At 35.7% G+C, this 20,951-nt stretch overlaps 1 pseudogene; it reads left to right on the forward strand.

Annotated features, from left to right (window-relative positions):
* LOC100716165 (NF-kappa-B-activating protein-like) overlaps positions 1-20,689 on the forward strand; it is a 55,498-nt pseudogene extending 34,809 nt beyond the window's left edge.
* Positions 20,690-20,951: the final 262 nt, after the last annotated feature.

Genomic DNA, 20,951 nt, shown 5'->3' on the forward strand with positions numbered 1-20,951 from the left:
GCAAACAGCCCCTAAGTTAGTAACAAATTCAAACAGGCAGACAATTCCAAAGTACAAAAACACTGAACATAAATACACACGGGCAAAAGGCCCCAAAGTTATGGACAGGCTGAAGCCCCAAATGGGCCAAAACTACACACATGGGCCAAAGCGTCAAACAGACCAAAGCCACACACATGGGCCGAAGCCCAAACAAAGTTACAAATGGGCCCCAAAAGTCCTAAAATACAAAAGAGGGGAAAAGGCCCCCTGAAGTTGTCTCATTTTATCTTCAGTTACAAATGTGTGCACTCAGATTAAAAACAGGCAAAAAATCCCAAATACTTACAGATGTTTAGCCAAACGATCAGTGAAAAAATAATTTTGGGGGATCCCCCCATTAATCCCGGACGAGCCTCCAAATCTTGTAATCCACAAATGAGCCCCCAAACTCGAGTTCAAAAAATGAGGCAAAAACATATTTTAAAAAGCAGCAGTGATTTATTTTATCCTGGGCCCAGTGACACAGTGTAGTTGGAGATTGCAAAGGCTATGCATGTGTCCTCTATACTTGTCACCTTTAAGTACATATCACAATTTACAAAGTAAGGGGGTCATGGGCATGGATCAGGAAATCTGTTAGTGAGGAAGACCTTTGTTTTCCTTAGGAGAGGACAGAGCAGTCTAGCAGTAATTAACAACCCCTGTTAGCTTATTTTAGCACCACATCTGTTATTTGTAGAGGGCAACAATGGTTAACATATCAATTAGGTTAGGTTTTACAATTCTTTACAGAGGAGAGCATTGATTAACATGTCAGTTAGGTCACCCAGAGGAAAAGAAACATGCATATAGAACAGTAGGCCGCATTACAGGTATTTTGGTATAATACAAATATAATGAAGCTCTTTTTGTTTGTTAGTGTACAACCCTAACTCCAATGAAAAGAATCTCATGAAAAAAGATTAGTAAGCAACAGGCATCAAATGAGACATTTGAGGGCATCATCAAGGTTGAATCCAAAGGTGGAGAGTTGAAAATAAATAGCTGGTATGATCAACACAGTGAAATAATAAGAGAACAAGAACAGTGGTTGCATTATGAATGTATTTATTTATTCATGGCCCAGTGAATAGTCTCTATGAAAGATATTCTTAGATATTGTGAGTGAAATGAGAAGTGAAAAATTCTTCTAAACGATCAAATGATACTGAAAAGTGAGAAGTCAAGAATAAAGAGAGAAAACATAGGATTCCTCTAAATTTAAGTATTTTAGAAAAATAAAGTGATATATTTTTTCAACATTTTTTTAAAGATCATCTCTCCCAATTTGCAAGAAGTATGCAATAAAAATAAGAATCATAAATAGCGTAAGAAAAGGTTTATATCCTTTACAAAGATATGAGAGATGGGAATAAAGTAGAAAACAGACACAATCTACCAAACCTTAAGCAGCCCAGCTGTCTGGAGGAGGACCCAGGCGGGTAGAGCACTGATTCTGTGACCAGGTGGGGTGCCTGATGGATACTATCACAGCAGGTTTCACTGACGTAACAAAAGCATAGAGAAGAATGACAATCATTCTGCCTCTACACAAGGATCCTTGTGAAAGCAGAGCCAAACACATTTTTTTTTCTTGAACAGTGTTTTGATCAAATTGAGCTTAGCTAAAATAGAGATGCTCTAATTCCTTAGACTGTGTTTCATGTAGGAGTTTCCTATACCCCAGTAAGAAACATTTGCAAAGATGATCAATTGGGGGTAAAATTAAATTTTAACATTCAATCACACAATTTTCAGTTATTTCCACTTAAATTCATGTTTTTTCTTGGATTGTGGTAGCCCCAGATATTGCATGTAGATGAAGCTGTTAGAGAGGTTCCTCCATAATTTCAAAGAGCATCTTCTATAAGTTCCCCACAAAAGAAGGTAGAATAATTGATTCATATCCATATTGAACTTTTTCTATGTGTACATCAGGTAAAAGGAGAGAGAAATTCTAGACTGATAAAACTGATAGTCTATTCTATAGGTCTAACCTTATTCTTATCCAATTAACACACTTACAGGTCTGCTAGAAGTGGTTGAGTTGCCAAAGAAAGGTGTCCTTTTGACAGGTCAACTTTACTTGATTGCAAGTAATTTAAGATGTCAACAATTACACATACATATTATTACTCTGCTTTGCAACTTTAATTTATTTCTGAAAATCATGCTATGAAGCATCATGCCATTAAAGGACCAAAAAATGCATTAATTTTATGGGGAAAATTATGGTACATCCTAGTATGAATACCCAATAGTTTTCACAGCTAGAGGATACTATTGAGAAAGTTTATATTAGTTATAAGTAGCATTTTTAAAATAAATAGATTTTTGTAAGTAAATAGCACTTTTTTGCCTAATAAAATTGGCAGTAGTGGTTAACACTCACCCTTTGGAAGGTACATTTTTTCAACTCCACAAATCTAAATAAATTTTGAACTTATTGAAGTGCAAGGTTATTTCACAGATAAACTATTTAAAATGAAGTCATTTTGTTGCAGGCAGCTGAGTTAGTTAAAAATATTATAGGAAGTGAGACAGGGTAAGGTCCTCAAAGGAGCCAGTGCAGATACCTGGCAGCTGTGGGAGAAACAGACATCTCTTGCTGTGGGCCAGGCCTCAAGACAAAGGATCAAACAAATGTATCTATATCCTAAAGACTGATATTCTAATTAGTTCCCTATCACCCTGGAATCAGTATCCCATCCCCCTAGGGGAAAGGTCACAGCTCCAAGAATGTCCACGTCCTATGTGACTTGCTTTCCCATTTGTCCCTAATGTAATCAATTTTACCTAAACTATTGATCTTATTGGCTAACTATAGCTATGTCCCACCTTATGCCCATCTGCTTTGTGAGTTCCCAGTCTTTCCCCTACCTTGAACCCATGGTTTTACTCTATAAAAGTCCTTGGAAAAGACAGAGTCTTGTGGCAACACACTCTGTTGGGGACCCACTTCTGTCTCTCTTCAGACAGAAGCTTTCTTTCTCTCAATAAATATATCCCACTCTTCCCCTCTACTGTTCCTAAAATTCATTCTTTAGTTTTAGAGAACACCAACTTGTGGACATAGTAGGTTGGGAGTTTCATTCCCCTATAGCAACTTAACAGAAAAAAAAAAAAACCTGTTGACCAAAACAAAGGCTAAAATGATGACTATCCCCAAACAAACAAAACCTGTGGACATAAGCTCAAATTCTGAAGTTTTGTTTGTGTGTATTTGCTCATAGATAAGTAATTTTGGATCGCTCAAAAATGAAGAATATTTCATATTTCTTTCTTATGATAGCCTCTGGCTAGAATCTATAGTGACAAGTAAACTGAGTATGCATGCCCGAAGCAAGGTTGTAAATGTAGCACTTTTACTGTGTGTTTACTGGGTTTTAGTGAAAAGTCAATATATAAGGGAAAAAGAAGTCAAATCATCATATGAAACATAGTATAGCTTTCCAAAGGCCATTGTAAAGAAAAGTTGAAAACCAAACAGTTATGTGAGCCAGGTCATATGCCTACATTTATACAAACTTTGGTGCAGAATGTAGAATGTAAAATCCACATATACTTGAAATCCACAAAATAAAAAAAAATTATGTTCTATTTCAGTTTACTTCCAGATGCACAGGTGAATGCCCTCTGATGCATTTAATCTTCACATAACTTTAAAACTCTCTGCTGTGGCAGAACATTTGGAAAAGAATTGATGTAGCCCATTTCTTGTTTCTGTGAGCTTAGAGAAAATCGTACCTCTGCTTGTAACATTTGTTCTGCATTTCTGGACATTTCCTGTGGCTGGAGAAGGGAGGAAATTACGGGGGGCGAAAGGCACCAAGAGGGGATCCCGCCTTATGTTTTGAGAATAGCATCAAATTAAAACCTAAGAACATATTTAATAGAAAAAAAATCTGTGAAGAAATATTTAATCTCAAAAATCTTTGCTGCTTTGCTAATGGTGAAAATCAAGTGCTTTTCCAAGAGAAGAAATTTTTAGTACTCATAGAATTGGCAAGAAATATTTTGAATTATAAGAAAGATTGGAAAATGATTATTATCTCTCATTCTAGAGAATTTCCTTAGGACCAACATCTTCCTTTTAAGCTACTTATAGAAGATAATTGTTTCCTAATAAAAAAAAAAGCTGCCGGATTTCAAGTTTCATACTCCCTGAAGTGTAACAGAGAATCAGACAGACACTGTAAGGAGAAATCATACAAAGAGTCATGGCTAAGGGACAGTAGAGGAGGAGCAGTTCTTGGAGTAAGCATCAGGAGCCTATTAATACAGCTTTGACACATGGTATCCTGTCATTTACCAGCTAAAATAAAGGTTTGTGGAAGTAGGCAGTTTTAGTCATTCATTCCTAAAAGGAAAACTAGATTTCATCACATATATGCTTGTGAAGAAACTATGGCGATAAGGCCATATCCACATTGTTCACGATTTTCAAACCCACAGAAGCACAACTGGACAATCCGTTGACTTAGCAACTTTATTAAATTGATGTCAATTGTTTAAATGGCTAAAAAATTATTTTGAGACTGTGTAGTTTTCAAAAGTCTTTTCAGTTGTTTTCATATTAGCTGCTATTGTAAGTAAACTGAAAACAAAAACAAATAAAGATTTTAAATAAATTAATTTGTATTATTGTAATGCAGAGATGTCATAGGTCCCGGAGGTTTTATTTTCATTCACTAATAGGTAAGAAAGACCAGAATATTTGACCTAATAAGGACAGTGTTTAAATTTGAGAGTTATATATCAGTACTTCAGGAAGTTGTGACTTCAAAAATTTTAAAATCCTATAGCATTATACTTGTTATTTGAGAATTCTAAAAGAACTGTCTAAATAAGAAACAAGGACATTTTAGCTTTACAAATCATAGTCTGATAAAGTCTAATGTTTATAAAATTCCTAAATAAATGTTCAGTGCTGGTTTCAGATACAAGCAATAAAGGATAGCAAAAGTGCTTACAGGAGAGAATAGAGAAAACCTTCCCATAATAATCCAAGGAAAGATAGGTTCAGATTGACCTCAGGGATAGCTTTGGTTGTATGATCTGCCTGAGACAGCTAATCCCTTTTGCTCCAGGTCAGCTGGTGGTGGGTGGGTCTAAGAGCAGTTTGTTCCAATAATTTCCTCTCAGATAAACCAGGTTAAGAAAAGCACACTGTTTAATAATCAAGAACTCAACTCACATGCCAGACTGAATTTCCAGTATATCACATTGCCTTGTTTCCTTTATTCATTAATTCATTCACGCAGCAGATAATAATAACAGCTACTAATGTTAATGGTAAGTGATATAGTGTACATAATGCAAGGGAGAAAGTTTGAGGCAAATACCTCATTTAGAAAGCTAGTTCTGAGCCATGTGGGGATTTACAGATACTAGGATAATGGTAGAAATAATGGGGGATATCAGACAGACACAGTATCACAGTGGCACCCTGTTCTGGAGTTACTGATTTTATGGAAGCAAAACTCAACAGCGAGTAGGAATAGAAAGAAGGTAAAATGTGTTCAGTTGCATGTCATATTTATACTTATATGAATAATATTTAATATATATTACATAATATATGTTTAACATTTACTGAGCTTTTGCTACTGACAAGCCTCTGATAAGCATTTTACAGGAATTCTCTCAATCTTTGCAAATGTTCTATGAGTTTATTATTATTCTCATCATTCTTTTATAAATGTGGCCTCCCAGCTAGTAAAGGGACCCCAGATCAGGCTGGATCTCTGATATTCATTTCTTTGAATCTTGATTGCTACAATCTTGTCTTTGCATCAACATCCAGGTCTTTTAGTTGATGACTGTGCATTCATATTTTTACAACAGGATACAAATCCTGTGGCTGAGAAAGGAAAAATGTTGGAAGCCACCAGGTATAATATTTTTATTGATAAAAATTCCTGAAATCGTAAGGATGATGTGAGAAATTTTAGAAATATAGGTTTAATTATAAAAGAGAAACAATTTAAAATGAAACAGGCTATTATGGATTAAAAACTGGTAGTCAATTTAACACTAGCTAAATTAAATCAGCATGGTGTTGAGTATAGATGGCCCACCTAGAAAAGTTGCCAGCATAAAAGGAGACGTGGAGGAAGAGTGGGGCATTGTGGGTTCTCCTAAGTGTTGTTTGGAGCCATTGGTTCTCCTGGAGGAGCTTGTCATGCTGGCTTCCCTCATATGAATTTAGCCATTATCATCAGAGGAGCTCGGGACCTCGTGGGTGAGGTTGGTATTGGTATGTGGTTCACTTTGGGGGAGCTCTGGTCTTTACATTGTGTATTGCTTCCTGACTCCAGAGGGGAAGATGTGTGCTGTTTAATCTCTAGGAAAAGCTTGTCATGCTGGATTTCTGGCATATACTTGACTGTTCTCATCATTGGAGGAGCTTGGGACTTCATTGTTGCTGAGGATGGTTGTACTTTTCAGGGTAGCTCAGGAGTCCTTATTTTGGGTGTGACTTCTTGCTCTAGGGTAGAATCCTCAACCTAAGGCACTAGGCTTTTCCAGCACAGACCCTTCACGCTGCTGATACAGAGTTTCTAGCTTCCACCTGTGGGCCTTCCCAGGGCAGACCTGTAAAACAGACTTGCATGAGTCATTGTCATGGGCTCTAGCTTTTCAGCTGGGCTCATAAAGGAAATTGCTGTGGGATAGAGGCCCTTGGCTGGATTTTTAGGTCTTTAGTGTCGTGGATAGATTTCTTGCACTTTCTTGTATTCAACTCTGAGTGACCATCATAAAATAATATTATAAATTCGTGTCCTGTATGTAATTGTTCACCTTGTAACTCCTGACTACAACACAAGTATTTCTTGGGAAATGTAACAGAAGAAGAGAAAAAGTCCATAAATTTTAGTATAGTCTTTATTTTCACATGAAGTTATTAATTTGCAACACAGTAATACAGTAAGTTTGAAATTTCATGTTTCTATGGATAAATTGTGCTCATCTGAGGAATATCAAGGTAGTTCAGCTAATTTAGCCACATAGAATGGCAGTTTCTAGTTACAGCTAGAATGTCATTGCAGGTGAACTCTGCAGGGCTCCTAGCACAATCCATACAAGACTTAAAATATGTGTAAGTCACCTCTCTACTCAAAGAGCTTTATTTGCATGTAGGGAAGGCAGGAGGAAAGCCTTGGTAACATTCTTAAGACCTTTCACAAATGTGCCTCCCACTATTCAATGCCCTCTTCATCTCCTTCATCCTCCCCAACACTAGTACCTTGCAGTTAGCAAGCACATGTACCTTGGGCCATTTATTTGTTTATCTCCATGTGGCATTTGTGTTTTTATTGCCAACGTCACGTCTCTAAATTCCTCACCATTGCTCATCCCTCCCTTCTCTCAGAGATTTGACCAAGTGTTAGAAAAGTACCAGGGGCAATTTTAACTCCCTACTAGAAAATATCCCTGAACACCTTGCTGCTTTCACTTTATTTTACCCAGAGCACTTAACTCCAACTTATACATTGTACACATGTGATGTATTTATCTATGCCTCACCCTCTGTTTTTTGAGGAAAGAACCTTGACTATTTTGTTCCTGGCTATCTCCTCAGCAGACAAAACAGAGCCAGGCATATAGCAGGGACTCTATAAATATATAGGAAATGAATAAAAAGAATTATTTATATATATTTATATGTACACAAGAGGTAAATTGTTAATATGGGTAATAATCACTACATAAGTTCATTAGAAGTGCTTGGGTGTGCACCTATGCTTGATATTTATAGTTTTTAAATTGCCCCCCTAAAAAATATGGTCTCTTAAATATCTGCATCCAGTGTTTTACCTGGAAGAACATCTAATATATATGTATGTATATAGTTGATATATGTTTTTAATATGGATGTTGTATTTCCAAGAGGAGGTGTATCTTTAGCAGAGAAGAAAGTAAGGATTTAGATAAATGGAGTTGGAGGAGAAGGCACTAACCTGAATTAAGATAAAATGTAGAGATACACACCAGATTTCCTGTTATGTGGTGTTAGGATACAGTGGTAAGTGCAAATGCTTATAAAAAAGTAGATATTTGGGAACTGCCAAAACATAGTTGATGTGCTAATATTCTCAGAATATTTGGGATTTGTGGCTCCTGTTAATGTATTGACCCCCAACATAAGTGAAGCATTTATAGTATGCCAGGAATTCTATGTACTGAAGATTTGGCACTGACCCATCAGAATAAACCCTTGACATTCTAGCTGATGAAAGTAAAATAAATGCCAAATCATGTTGAAGGAAGAGAAAAGCTGGAGAGAAAGTACAGGCAGACAAGAAAGTATGAATTCGAAGTGCAGAGGCCCGTGGGGGTTGCCTTTTCCAGTGGAGTAGGTGCAGAGAGCTTGAGAAGGATGGATGCGAGCCACGCTGAAATCTGGAGGCAGAGCAGAGGTGGTGGGAAACCAAAGGTCTTGATCTTGCTCCCCATTGTCAAGAATGAGCCAGCAGGCTGGCCTGGGAGGAGGCAGGAAGTTGGAGCAGAGGAGGCAGTGAGCTCAGTGATGCTGGGATGAGCGGAAGGTCTGGTAGCACGAGTGGACCTTCAGGAAAATCTTGTGACTACTGAGTAAGAAGAGAAGCTGGTGGATAATTTGGAGCAGAGAGGTTGTATGACATGACTTAGATGTTAAGTGGACCCTTGTCATTTCTCTGCTGACTGCAGAGCCTCAAGTCATCTGGAGTAGGGATGGGCTTATTGCCTTTCATTAAAAACATTTTTAGTTAGACAAAATAGCTTTTTAAACATTCTCTTTGAATTCTCCAAAAGAGGCTTTTCAGATTTCAATGGAATAATGCTTATTTCCACTCAAGGATATCTGCGAAGGTCTCTGAGATTCTTTCTTCTCATTGTGCCCTGGGAGAGAGCTTTACTTTGGGGGAGCTTCCTGGATTAGAGTGCAGTGAAGCAGCCAAGGAGTCATCTCTGTCATGGATGCTGTGCTCCCAAATGCAGGCCCTGTTTAATTGGATTCTGACTCTATTTGTTTTTCCTAATAAGGTGAAGGTAGAATATAGAAGAAGAGAACTCTTTCATAGATTTCTTATTTTTCTTTGGATCCACTCATAGACTTAAAGATTGTTTTAGATCTAACACTCATTGTATAAAAAAATACATGCCATATATTAGTCCAAATCATATTTTACTACTGTGCATTAAAATAATACATTCTAGAAAATCTAAGGCAGGGCTTTATTTTATCCTGGTGGTTTCAAAAATTATGAGACATCCTTCCTTTTATGTTACTCTCATAAATTGTTTAGAAGTCTGTCTAAATTTAGCTCAGATTTTGCAAGTAATTTATGAAGTGATCATTACTTTAGAATCCAGATTGTGGGTTTCCCTGCTTAAAATATTCTGGGCATGGGGAATTAAAATGAGTATGACATTTATAAAATGGTGCATCTGTTCATCACTTTTTAATAAGGTTAGTAGTTTTCAGAGTATGTTGTTATGCCATTCAGGAGAGGCTGCATACTGGTTCACTGTTCTCATATCTTTGTTAAAAACTTGCACAATACTCCACTCATAAAACAATGAGTCCAGCACACCTGGTAATGAGTCACAATTTCCTTTGATCTTCCAGAAATTTTTGTTTAAGAATTTTGAAATTTAAAAAAAAATTTAATTCTAATACTTTAATACAAAAGTTAAGTAAGTAAAATCAGAGACAGAGGGAGGAATTGTGATTTGTTTTGTCAGTTCCTTGGGTCAAATTACATCAAATTATCACATAATGCACAATTGCTTAAGATAATCAATCAAATTAAATTGGTATCCACTCAGTATATTTTTTTTAAATTATGGGAAATGTTTGTTAACTGAGTTCTGAAAACCCTAAAGAAAATTAAAGATTTAATTTAAGTAATTCAGGGATAAATTCAGGAATAATTTCCTATTTTAATGTCTCCTATGTTTCCTATTTTAATGACTTATTAGGGATTTGATTTGGTGCAAAAATTCCTTTTTTTCTAAAAAATAGTCAAAAGAAATTTTATTATCATGCACTTTTCTGGGTTCTGTTGGAGAGCTCTGAAGCTGAATACATTGCAGGGCTGTGGTGTGGCTCGGGCATGATTGAACTGAGAAGGAAAAGACACCTTACGGGGCAAGATAAATCACATGTGAGGCCACCTGGAGACTTTCTGGATAGCTTTCCTTAATTAGCATCGTTTGTTGCTCTGAGGGGTCCTTGAACCCCTCCCAGGATCCTGTTCAGGTTTCCTGCATTGTCCACTCAACTCCTTGCTTGTTCTGAGTAAGTACGGGCTGCCTAGTGTCAGTGGGCTGGCCGGCTAGCAGAGTTACAAGCTCTGCCAAGGATCTTATTCTCCTGCAGCCCTAAAACCAGGCTGTGTGTCTCATTCCTTTGAGCCTTCACTGTGCACCCGTTTGGGAGTTGGAGGATTTCGGAACAGACCCCAACAGGGATCCACCTCCTCAATAAACTAAAACAGACTATGATTCCATAGGCTGTGAAATAAGTGCAATATATTTTCTGCTTTTGCTATAATTAAAGGAAAGTGAAAATGTTCAGCTTAATATAAAAAATTCTTTTTATATTTATAAGAATATTAATATCAAAAGCAAATAGCTTGGTTTTGCTTTTCCACATCATTATTCCCTATGGCCATCACCATTGTTTCCTATGCTTATCCTTTGAATATTTAAAAATTCAGATACATTTAAGATCTCGCTTCTCTGAGCAAGAGCATACAATTCACTTTCCCACAATGCTAAATGGAACAGTCTTGAAGAACATGGCTTGGTATAAAAATGGCTTAGAGTTGTGGAGAAAACGCTGAAATTTTATGCAGCTGTTTTAAATGGGATTTTCTATGAGAACAGTGAGAGAAATGGTTCATCTTCCTCCTAAGGAATAAGATACCGGGTCTATTTCTGACACTCTCCATGATAATATTGCAGAGACAGGAACTAGACTGAAGCTTTTTTTTCTGATCTGACCTGACTACTTCTGTCATTTATAATTCCATAGTTACTCTGTTTACCTGTCAGCTGTCTCTGGGTATCTTTTTGAGTCTTGATGTGATAGATTCCACACGAAGGTTCAGGAAAATATTTGTGCGTGAGTATACTGTGTTGTGTGGTGCTTTTAAAAATCCTTTGTTAAACAAATCAAAAAGCTAATAGAGTTGTTTTTTGGTAGAGAGGTCATGATTGTGAAAAATTTGATTTCAGGGAAGTTTCACTGAAATGTTTTTACTTTTCTAAGAAAATGGGCGTTTAACCTCGCATAGATCATTGAGAAAATGAACCAGACTCCAAACCTCAGCTATAACAGTCAAAGAGAACATGAAATATTGTTTGGGATTTATTGTTGTGACTCACATCTGCCTAACAATCACTTTTGCAGAAGTCAGAGGCCTTCAGGTGCTAGAAGAATGCCTCTCATTTGAAAATTTAAAGGCTTTCTGTTTTTATTAGATATAAGCCCTGTTTAGGTTAAACAGTAGGGTATACAATGTATTGTTATTGAAGCACATGTCTACCATCTGATCAGCTGTCAATTCATATTAATTTTGGGAGAGACTGATGGAAGAATGAATTTTTAAAAAAGCATTTTTTTGACTTAGCTTTTTGCAGCATAGTAAGGCTATTTAGAATTATTTTTTCCTAATTCAATAATTCATTTATTCATCAAATACTTGTTACCTAGGATGTACTAATGCTAGGTCTTCAAGGAAAGTCAATGAGTCAGATTGGATATCACCCCTGATCTACTGGTGTTTATAATCTAATGAGTTGTGTTATCAGGATGAAACATGCAGATTACAAACATATAGTCTGAAGCTTTCTGTGACTAACTTCTAGTTGATAAGTGTTTTGCTGAGCAAGTTGTCAATTCTAAAGTATAATTAGACATTCATAGTATCTAAGCAACCTATAAATATAAATCGATGGACCTTAAACCAGACCATTAAAGCAGAATCTTTAGAGTTAAAGGTTAACTATTCAAACTTTTAGAAACTTTGCAGGTTTGGTTGATGAAATTATATAATAATTCAGAAAACATTTCATACATAGACAGAAATTTTCATTGCTGTAATTGTAGTTTTATGTTTACATCAATGTAAAAGTAAATTTCATCGACTCGACTGTCAGACAACCTTTGTATACAGAGTCCATCAATCAAAACAACTTCCACTATTGATTGTCTTATTATACCTCTTATTATACCTCCTTGCCTTATTATACCTCCTATTAGCATCTCCTAAGATCTCTCTGTCATTTCATGGTTTCTAATTGTTGAGCCTTCAGTAATTGGGTACCTTTCTTGGCAAATCTTGTCACACTTTTTCCTATAGCAAAAGCAAACTGAAGATACAGGTTTCCCCCCCCCCCCCCAGTGGAAACTTCTGTCTGTCTGTCTGGTTCTCATTCTCCTTTGCAATTTCAATTGTTATTGCTAAGGAAATTAGGTTTATTACATTTTGTCATCTCTTACTGTCTTGAGTAACTAGGTCAGACTGAGTAACGAGGAACTGTTTCAGGACACACACAAAAACTATGTACTATAGTTGTTATGGTTTGTGTTTAAGATGTCCCCTCAAAGCCTCATGTAATCCTGGGAGCAGGCTTCTAGAATTTGTGATTGATCCATGGTCCAATGCTGGGATTATGGGTGTGAGGGCTACATTCAAGTAGGTGTGGCCTATCTACAACATATTGAACAGAAAAAGTCTTTTTTTCCTAGGGTGGTTAGAGACCTCTGCTGTAGTGATGGTTCAGGTGGTCTCGCAGCTCTGAGGATGAGGTCTCCAGCTGAAGGGGAAAACCTTAGCAATTTGTCCAAGAGTCTCAAGCCTAGAAAATCCTTGTTCCTGTTCTCATTCTGGTGACTGTAATAGCCTCAGCCATTAGCTGGGTGGCCTTAGCCAAAGCTTTGGAACCAGTTGTTTAAGTCACACTATCAAGAGTGACCCTCTGCTCCCTCTTTGCTTCAGCCTCTTTCTCCACCTATTATGGCACCTACTTGGCCCTAACCTCCTGGACAAGGAAAGGAAGGAGAGCCTGAGGCAGAAGAGATTAAGTGAGAGAGAAGGATTGGTGAATTGGGTGCTCCTGAAGTATGGGGACTTTCCGCAAAGAATCCTGAACCAGACTGAGGAGCATACAGCAGAAGAGGATGAAGAGCCAAAGAAAAGCACTACCTCAGCAAATGAAAAAAATGAAAAGGTCTTCTCATTCAAAAGAAAGGTTCAAGAAAAGGAGAAAGAAGAAATCATCTAAAAGAAAAGACCAAGAAATATAATGAAGATAGTGACAGTGACTCTGATTCTGAAACAGATTCCAGTGATGAAGATAAAAAAGGAGAGCAAAGAAAGCTAAAAAAAGGAAAAGAATCACAGATTGAAGAAATGTAAGAAAAAGAAATCTAAGAAGAGCAGAAAAGAGTCCGGTGACTCAAGTTCTAAAGATTCCCAAGAATTTGTGGAGGCTCTCAGGAAGGATTCATAAAAGCCTGAAGAACCCTCAGAATTCATTGGCCCAGAGGCTCCAGAAACACTTGCCTCTCAAGATGATAAACCTTTAAACTATAGCCATACACAAGACCTGGTGAAGGTACAGCTAGAGCTGAATAACTAAAAGCTGGAAAATGTATCCCACAAAGAGGTGGAACTTGGCTGACAAGTTAGGATTTTAAAGAAGAAATTTCAGCATTTGAGTATTTCGGTCACATAATGAGTGGTAGCAGGCTGTGCTGCTGAGAAAAGAGAACCAGATCTGTAGTGCAGGTGGGAAGAGGGTGATTGCATTCTTTAACCAAGAAGAGAGACAAAGGATAGAGAACAAGATTCTGGCCAGTTTTGGGAGATGGTATACAGAAAGATCAAACAGAAGATGAAAAGTAAAGATTTTCTATTTGTTTGGCAGACATGTTTCACAACAAAAACGAAGTCTGGGTTCTATACATTTACAAAGCTTACTGTGCTCTGAAAAATTTTACTATCATGCCTTTTGTTTAATTCTTACAGGCTTTCAATTAAAAATTGCTTATTGATTAAAAAAAAAGTCTTCTCTACAGCTCCTCCTTTTTTGCTCTTGTTGTTTTTGCTGTATTCTGCTGCCATGAGCTGTGGTCTTTTTGTCATGCCACCCTGCCTTGGATTCAGTTGATTATGGACTGAAACCTCCACAAACTGTGAGCTAAATAAATCTTTCCTTCCTTAATTTGGGGGATTGGGTATTTTGTTCCAGCAATGAGAGAAAAGTAGCAAATACAATAGTTAATATATGAAAATAACAAAGCTTCCTTTGTTTTTAATAATCTCATTGTAACATTTGAAAAAGAGGGAACATAAATACTAGATATTGACTTTGTTTTTGTAAAACTATGCATCAATGTCTGGTTTCAGAGAAGTAGTTGCCATTCTTAGTTCTTGTGGTGTTTATCAAGAATTTTTCATTGAGTTTTACTCTTCATGCGCTTTATCCTTGAAAATAGTTGTCACAAATGCATACACTCCTGAAATGTGATGCCATGAATAATGCATGATTGTGAAGTTAGGAATTTTTTCATTTAAATTTTTTTATTACTATACGTTTTCACTATGTAATGATTACCTCTATTGCCGGGGAGTTTGGATTATTTTTTCATCCCCTCCCCTCTCCCTACCTCCTTTCATCCCTTGTTCTTCTTTCCTTTTGCAAAAGATCTATCTCTATATTTCCTGTTATCTATCTTTTATTTTGCTCTATAACTTATTTATAATTTGGGCTTACCATATAAGAGAAACCATGTGGTATTTAAGGTGTGTACCTGATTTATTTCATTTAATATTATGGCCTCAAGATGCATCTGTTTTCTTAAAATTTTGGGGGGCAATAGGTCTTACAAAAGTGTAGCAGAGAGACATGATCCACATTTTCTTTAAGTATGAATGTCTGATTGCAACTGTATATATTTTATTTGAAAAATTTTAGGGAATATATTTATGTCAACTGGAAATTGATTTGAAAATATACCTACTCATGTGTGCTTAGTTTGAGATACTATTTCCATAATTGCTTCATGTTACTTGCCAAGTAGCACAAAGCACGTGACAACTAAGATTAATTGCCAGTTTAGCTGGTTTGTAAGCCACGTAGGGATTCGTGAAGGGCACTCCTGAGGGTGTCCGGGTAGTAGAAGGTGTAATGTTGTATACTATGTATGGTCCTTGGTCGTTTCTTGTCTTACACTGCTCCCCTGCTCTGCTTCTTGGCCATCATGAACTGTACATCTTTGCTTCGCCATGCCCTTCCACCATGATACTTCTTCTATAGGAGCCAATCAGCCAACATTGGACTGACTCTCCTAAAACTGTGAGCCAAATTAAGCCTCTTCTTCTTTAAGCTGTGAGTGTCATGTAGTGTGCCTCAGCCACAGGAAAGCTGACTAATGCACATGTAAAGTGTAATACATGGAGGAGGGAGGGTTCTACTTGGCTACCTTGTGTGTGGCAGGCATAGGAGTTGGACTTAGTACTGCATCACAACCTCCCCATACTGCAGTCCATTGTCGCCAAGCAGTCCAGGTTGGAGCACTGTGCAGTGAAGTTGTGTAAATATGGCTACAAATCACAAAAAAATGTCAAAAATTTACCATCTTGTGGAGCCATATTGCTGGCTATGTAGGGCTGCAGGTCATTGGTTGAACATGCTTGAGAGTCAAAATTTTGGAAATTATAACCCCAAGTGGCTTAATGTGCATTGGGCATTTAAAAAAAAATTAAATACATGTGCAATTCTTTTGAAAATGATAAAAAAGATGTACAGTTTAGAAGTATGAACTCTGAATCATTGTGTTTAATTGCTGCATGATAAAATCAAATTGAGGCATTTTTTGTTTGCTAGTTTTGTATTGTATATAAAAATCAAATTTAATAATCATTATTTCTGAAATTCACATTTGACATTGGAAAATGGTACCATAAAAGTGATAAAATATTCATAGAATATTTTGAAAACTTTCCTAGGTACTATTTTAGGAAGTGCTATTTAAGAAGAATTAATGAAAATTTACTACATTTTTATCTTGTGAAGCATTCCTTAGTGAAAACTTATAAAGAATGATATATATTTTGGTTTCTGTCAATCAAAGTAAGTTTTATGAAACTTCTTTTTAATTAGTTTTATATTAACTTTAAGCTGATTAATCTCTTGATATTTATCTCATTCCTAAAAACTGAGTTAATTTTATAGATAGTGCTTATGCTGTGGGTTATGGATTCTTTTCTCTTTCACAATTTATTAGGCTGGGTCTAATCTATTTTCAAAGAGAAGTTCTGTAAAAAATCTAAGCAAGACACAAAAGAATAGCAAATTTAAATTAATGACTGGAATTAATGAAGCTGAGTAATGGTTTGGCTTATTAGCTTAAAATCCACCCAAACAATTGCTGCTGGCTTCGATAGTCATATTTTGTAGCATCTTTAGCATCTTCCTGCAGCATGACAGTGCCATGCAATTAGTTTTTGATCTTTTGGCTTGAATTGCCATTGTTGTTCATTAGTGCTTATGCTAAGCAGCAATAGCCAGTATGAGTCTTCTTTAAAATTCTTTTATAAACATTTTAAATCACATTTATAGGAGAGACCATGAGAGTGTCTAGTTATAAGTTTATTAAGATGTTGGAATGCTCGTGTTAGACCTGCAACATGGAAAATTGCAGCAGTATTTCTAGGACGAAGCTTTGGGTGACATAAATGCCTGCTTTTTATTTAATTGAGCTGAATATAAATCTGATTTAGAATGCTATTTTTATTATTTGAGCAACCTGCATCTTTAATTATCTAATTTCCATCGTGTGATGGCCAAGAGCAAAGTGCTTGCTTCAAGAAGAGCAATTTGTGGTCACAGTCAGGCTTGGATTGAAACAACTGATCGCCTCTGACCTCCCTAAGGTTCTGCTGTTTACCTGGGAGACCACAACTGCAGCTCAGCCTTACTAAGTGTCAGTTTGTAACATGTCACAGTGGCTGGTGGAGAACAGTGCTGTCTTTGCCCCCACAAAGTGGGCATTTAAATTGCAACTGTCTGTCTGTCTGTCTGTCTGTCTCTCTCTCTCTCTCTCAAAGTACATTAGTATAGGTTTGTAATACACAATGAATATATTTATCCCAGGGAATTGGACATACCTATTACATCTTGATCCCTTTTATTCTTAGAAGTTATGGCTCTTAGATCCTGAAGACTGTTATAAAGTCTGTCATTTCAGAATCATGGTTAACTCCATTGTTCTTTCCTGTGTTTTTCTTAAATAATTGTCTGGCAATTCATTTGTTTGTCCTTCTTAACTAGGTAGCTATTTCATAAAATGCAAATGAGCCATGTACTATAATAATCAAAAGAAAAGGCCATACATTTCATGCGCTGTTCTCATCTCTGCTGAGATGTGGGTTCCAAATATTTCCAGATGTGTATATTCTTAACATCCAGCACATAATTTCAAAAAGGACAAAGGTAGGATTCCGACTGACAACATAATTGTTGGATGATTGACTATATCTTGGCAAGAAAGAAAACCTTATACACACAATAATGTGTAACTTAGCATGAGTAATTATAGAAGCCTGTATTTCAACAGTCAAAGTCAATCATACATGTCAAGAAAGGGAAATCCAAGCTGGTAAAAGTTCATATGCAAAAATATCCTCAAATTTTTAATCACCTGTAAGCTTGTCATGATCCAAAGATGTAGAAGAAAAAAATCTAATAAAAAATTTAAATGTGCTAATCATCGTTAATAAAAAATATCTGCTTTTGCTATTTATTTATTTTGAGCCTCTCTGTTCATTTGTGTTCTAAAATAAGCATGTTAAATATTAGTTCTTGTTTAATAATAATATGCTCATGAAAATTTGAATTTGTCTTACCTAATATCATATACTAGCACATTTTAGGAAGGATATTGTAAGACCTGATACACAATATTGACAGGCACATTTTAGGAAGGATATTGTACATTCACTGAAATAGTGCATGTCAAATCCCTCCAAATTAATTCATAAATTAAATTAAAAAATTAAATTAAAAACTAAATTAAAAAAGCTAGCATTTTAATAGGAATTTGCTTAATTATTTACAAGTGCATTTGGAAAAGTTTAAGTGCTCAATATAATTATCCATGTTTTTCAGGAACAGTCAGAAAAGTGGAACAAAGTATAATAGTAGACAAGAGATCCAATTTCATCTTAAATTAAACTTGACTTCAAATATTCAGGGTAACACCTACAGGGACAAATCCTAGTTTTTTGGGAGAATAAAGGTCGTATTCTTTCTAAGTTTTTGAATTCAAAAACAAAACCATAGTAAAAATAAGTGACATCAAATGTTGCTGAAGAGATTTTGATTATGTCACAGAAAACTTTAAAATGCACAAAAATATCTTCTCTACTTCAAAAACTGTATTTTTTTCATTTATAGCTGTATCACAATTTAAATAGCATTTTGTGGGTAATCATTGTTATTTCTATATTTCAAGGGATGTTAAAATGCATTTCTTTTTACAACTGAGTAAGGGATGTATGTAGGAAGCTAAAATGCAAAAGAGTATGATGCACTTTCAACTTTAGAAAATAAAAGTCACGTCTATCTTCTGAAGTATTCAATTTCAACTTGATATGTTAATGAAATTTTTAAGTGTGCTTTTGCTTTGGATAGAATTTGGGTTTGTGAAGTGGAACAGTTACCAGTTTATTGTGCATTAAATTGCCCAGTGTGATTTTTTACAGTATACATATTCTGTGTTAAGGTATTTATTACACAAGTAAACGTAGGATGTTTGAAATGGAAGTGAAGAGAACATGCAGCAGAGCATTGTGGGTGCCGTGGTCTTTTCTTTTTTTAAAGAAAAAAGAATTCTTGCATATTTGAACTCACAGGGACCAAAACAAAAGAACTATGATTAAAAAGAAAAGCAGAATAAAATAATGATATTAGGAAGACTATTTATTTCTGATGATTTTCTAAATTAGCTAAAAATTAGATTTATATCTGGGAAGTATGCAGTTAACATTTTATGACAATTATTTAAACTAATAAACATATACATATGTTTTGTGTCAACATTTGAATTGTTAAAACCACATTATTTTCTTTTGGTTAAAAATTCTATAACTTTTTTTACTGTACAACATAATAACTTTCAATTTCTAAAAAAGTCTGGTTAACTTGTGATTGAGAAAACAAAATGAAAGCAGAAAAACAAGCAAAATTAAGCAAGATGATGTTTGATTTGTACTGAATATTTCATATATATGTCGACAGTTACTGGAAATTGCATAAAATTATCAGTTCTACCATCAGCAAAGTTGAGAGTCTGTATCTTTTAAATAATGCGGTTTTAGTTGAAGTTTACGTCAAGTGATTCAGGATACTATTTATCTTGAAAATTTAAGGATCATTTTTTAAGGGATTTCAATAAATTAGCAAATGAAAAAAAACGAAGTTTGAGTTATCCCACATATAAAGGGGTGTGTATAAGGTACTCCTAGCTGATCAAGGTAATTGAATCAGCATTCTTTATTTCCATGTACTTGCTATAACAAGACTACCCAAAGTAAAATAATGAATGTAAGAAATAATAAATATGCCAAAAATAAAAATGAGGATTTTTATAAATGCAGATATCATTCCCCAAGCAGAAATTGATAATGTGATATGCTAATAAAATTTTACCAGTGACGTGCAAGAACATCAAATTAGAGTCTTTATCAGAATATTACAAGACTCAAGCTGTGAAACGGCACCTTCTTAAATACCATGCCACTTTAAAACTCTATTTATCAGGCTGGGGATTTAGCTCAGTGGCATCTGTGTCTACCTGGCAAACACGAGATCGTGAGTTCGATCCTCAATACATAAAAAAACCAAACAAAACTATATTTATCTACCCCCCTTTGCCTGTGTTCTTCCTCCACTCCGTACTCCCTTTTTTCTAGCATTTATTACCTTCTAAACTGTTCTATACATTTTTGTGACCATGATTATGTCTGTTTCTCCTACTAGAACCCAAATTCTAAAGAACAACACTCTGATTTGTTCTGCTCTGTACTGTGTATCTGGCATGTGGAATAATGCTGGCCTGTAATGAACAGTCAGGAAACTGGTGTGACTAATAAAGTATACAGAAGAAATTCCTGACCATAAAAGCAAAGCATGGAAATAAATTATTAGGCAAAACTGGAGATGCAGCTCTCAAGGATTTAAAAGCATTCTTAATTGGCCAAATAGAAGAATAGATTAATTAAAAATTTAGAATGTTTACAATATACATGAAGTACTTCTGTGGTAAAACACATTATCCCGAGTGTATGGTTGTATGAATTATTAAAATCACAATAAATTTTAGCATTGATATTGTAAGTATTAAATAAAACACCCAATTTGCCTTTTTCTAAACAGCATGTTTGTGGTTCTCTTTAGCTAAGTGTGCACAGCTGCAAATACTTCCTTCAATCACTGCAGAATCTTGGGTAGGTGTGTCACCCAATACTTATTACAATACTTATTACTGTGTTTTCAATAGATCTTTCCATTTGTCTTTTCAGCAACCTTCTCCCATGGCCACACCTTGGAGTTCACCAACATCTGGAAAGCCTTTACTTTTGGTAAAATCGATCTCATCATCTGAGGTTCTGACCATAAGTTCCAATCTTTCTGTCAAACTTAGCGATTCAGGCATTATTTGCATTTAATTTAATCTCTCTCCCTCTCTCCCTCCCTCTCTCCTTTTTCTTTTGCTGTTTCTTTCTAAATAGTGTTAATAACTTCATACTAAAAATAATATGAAGCCTAATGCTCTATCTAATAGAGTTAACAGGTTAGAGCACTTGACACGTGTCTATACTGTTCTAAGTCACTCTGCATGTTGTGTTCAGTTTATTCCTCACAAC

The sequence above is a fragment of the Cavia porcellus genome, unplaced genomic scaffold (genome assembly GCF_034190915.1).
Source record: "Cavia porcellus strain 051 isolate PalLab524CR breed Dunkin Hartley unplaced genomic scaffold, mCavPor4.1 scaffold_2, whole genome shotgun sequence".
NCBI classification, from domain to species: Eukaryota; Metazoa; Chordata; class Mammalia; order Rodentia; family Caviidae; genus Cavia; species Cavia porcellus.